Raw genomic sequence first — 3,000 nt, forward strand, 5'->3', positions numbered from 1 at the left:
AGATAAGCTCTTATTTAGGGGAGGAATAGACCCTGTCTAAGAGTACATTTGTCATAATTAAGCGGAGTTGATTGCACGCCTAGACATAGGGTGACAAGATTTTGCCGAATTAGGGTGAAACCTAATAAGGGGATCCATAGATCGAGTTAATGCAACCCTAGGGTGTTAATTTGAGAAAGGTATCAATTATTCAATCTAGGGATTAGACGTTATTAGTCTTGAATAAGGATAATAACATAGCTTAGGGATCTCATGGAACGAGTTAAATGAATAAATCGTCCAATTCAGACCTAGAATAACAAGTACAGTCTAGGTGGATTTTTCCTTAGGTATTGTCTTAATTCAATCAATTTTCCTAAAACCAATTACTCAATTCTATTCTCTGTGAATTCTTAGTTTAGATAATTAGTTAGTTAAAACAAAACCTCTTTATTCTTAGGCTAGATAATAAAAAGACAGACATTACTAGTACTTTTAGTTTCTCTGGGTTCGACAATCCGATCTTGCTAAAACTATACTACTGTTCGATAGGTGCACTTGCCTACATCGCAATAATAGTTAGTTTTAAGAACGATTAATTATAAATATTTAAAACCTATCACGAAATCAAGCGATCAAGTTTTTGGCGCCGTTGCCGGGGAACTAAAATATTAGGAACACTCAATTTTTAGTACTTTAGCCATTTATTTTTCTTTCAATTTAATTTAATTTTTAATTTTATTCTAATTTAATAATTTTCTTTTTCCTTCTTCTGGCAGGTTTTTATAGTTTATGACTAGAAGAAACCCGTTAGGAGCACTACTTTTTGACGAAGAAATAGATCGCACAGTTTGCAGAAACCAAAGAGAAATAAGGCAAAGCCTAAGATACACAGAGAACGAGCAAGAAGACGATACTCAACTCCCAACTGAAGAGATGGCTGAAAACCAAGACAATCAGCTACCTCCTGCAATTGCAGCTAATCAAAATCCTGCTCCATGCACTATGTATGATTATGCTAAACCTTCTTTAACAGGAACTGAATCAAGCATAGTTATACCTGCTGTAGCTGTAAATACTTTTGAACTGAAACCTAACACAATTCAAATGCTACAACAGTTTGTTCAGTTTTATGGTTTGCAGGATAAAGATCCAAACGCTCACTTAGCAAACTTTTTGGAACTATGGATACATTTAAAATTAATGACATTTCTGACGATGCCATTCGTATTCGATTATTCCCTTTCTCATTGAGGAACAAAGCTAAATAGTGGTTGAACTCGTTACCAAGAGGGTCAATTACTACTTGGGAACAAATGAAAGAAAATTTTTTACTAAAATATTTTTCGCCAGCTAAAACAACTAAATTACGCAATGATATCTCTTCTTTTGTGGAGATGGATTTAGAAACACTCTACGATGCATGAGAGAGATACAAGGACCTTTTGAGAAGGTGCCCTCACCATGGGTTACCGCTTTGGCTCCAGGTTCAAACGTTCCATAATGGCCTGAATCCTTTGACTCAACAAATGGTTCATGGAGCTGCTGGCGGAACCATCAACAATAAAACACTTGAAAATGCTTATGAGTTCATAGAGGAGATGTCATTGAATAACTATCAGTGGCAAGTCATGAGGACAAAGCCATCGAAAATAGCCAGTGTTTATAATGTCGATTCGGTTACCATGCTCTCTAATCAGGTAGAACTCTTGAATAAGAAAATTGATGGTTTTCTAGTTCTTCACAGGTTCACCTAGTAATGCAGTGCGAAGCAAGTGGAGGTGGAACAAGCCATTCAGAATACCAACCTTATGGCCACAACATGGATAACGAGCAATTAAATTACATGGGTAATAATCCTCGACCTCAAAACAATCCATATAGTAACACTTATAATGCAGGTTGGAGGAACCACCCAAATTTCTCATGGGGAGGCCAAGGAAATCAGCGACCACCTTCGGGCTACCAACAGCCACCCTATCAATAGGAAAAGAAACCGAACCTTGAAGAGATGCTCTCAAAGTTTATATCGGTGTCAGAAACCCATTTTCAGAACACCGAAACGACACTTAAAAATCAAAAAGCGTCAATCCAAGGGCTCGAAACTCAGATAGGCCAGCTTACTAAATTAATCTCCAAATGACCACAAGGTAGCTTGCCAAGTAATACTGAACCTAACCTAAGAGAACAGCTCAACGCAATTAATGTTCAAAATGAAGAGGGATTTGTTGAGCCTGAGCCAGAATCCAAGCAAAAAACTGTGGTAAGCAAAGGTCAAGGTGAGGTAGATCACAATAAAAACAAACCAGTGACTATCGAATATAAACCTCGTGTGCCATACCCCAACACGACAAGGAAAACCGTTTAGATGAACAATTTGGTAAATTCCTTAAACTTTTAAAAAATTTACATATTAACTTACCATTTATTGAAGCTCTATTGCAGATGCCAACCGCAATGAAATTTTTAAATGAGCTTTTAGCAAATAAGTGAAAGTTGGACGAGGCGCTGTATGTGGAGCTAAACGCAGTTTGCTCAGCTATTCTCCAAAATAAACTGCCCAACAAACTAAAAGATCCAGGGAGTTTTACTATTCCTTGCTTAATTGGTAGTTTAGATGTTAATAATGCATTAGCTGATTTAGGGGCTAGTATTAACGTCATGCCCTACAAAATGTTTAAGCAATTAGGTCTCAAGAAACCCAAACAGACTAGGATGAGCATTCAATTAGCAGATAAAGCTATAAGATTCCCTAGGAGTATTATTGAAGATGTACTAGTTAAAATCGATAAATTTATATTTCCCGTTGACTTTATTGTTTTAGATATAGAGGAGGATAGCAACACCCCTTTAATTCTGGGAAGGCCCTTTTTAGCAACTGCTAAAACAATTATTGATGTTTGCATAGGTGAACTTACACTCCGTGTGGAAGACGAAACAATCACTCTTCAAGCTCGCAATTCTGGCAACGCATCGAAAATTGAAGGTGATCGTTTAACCCATTCTTCTAAAATTGACAAT

General features: G+C 36.8%; 1 non-coding gene across 1 annotated transcript; it reads right to left on the reverse strand.

Annotated features, from left to right (window-relative positions):
• Window positions 1–1,343: 1,343 nt before the first annotated feature.
• Window positions 1,344–1,450, reverse strand: LOC121205323 (small nucleolar RNA R71). The gene has a single exon (XR_005900406.1). It is a non-coding gene; the product is annotated as a small nucleolar RNA R71 (small nucleolar RNA).
• Window positions 1,451–3,000: the final 1,550 nt, after the last annotated feature.

Source organism: Gossypium hirsutum, chromosome A08, assembly GCF_007990345.1.
Source record: "Gossypium hirsutum isolate 1008001.06 chromosome A08, Gossypium_hirsutum_v2.1, whole genome shotgun sequence".
Classification (NCBI taxonomy): Eukaryota; Viridiplantae; Streptophyta; class Magnoliopsida; order Malvales; family Malvaceae; genus Gossypium; species Gossypium hirsutum.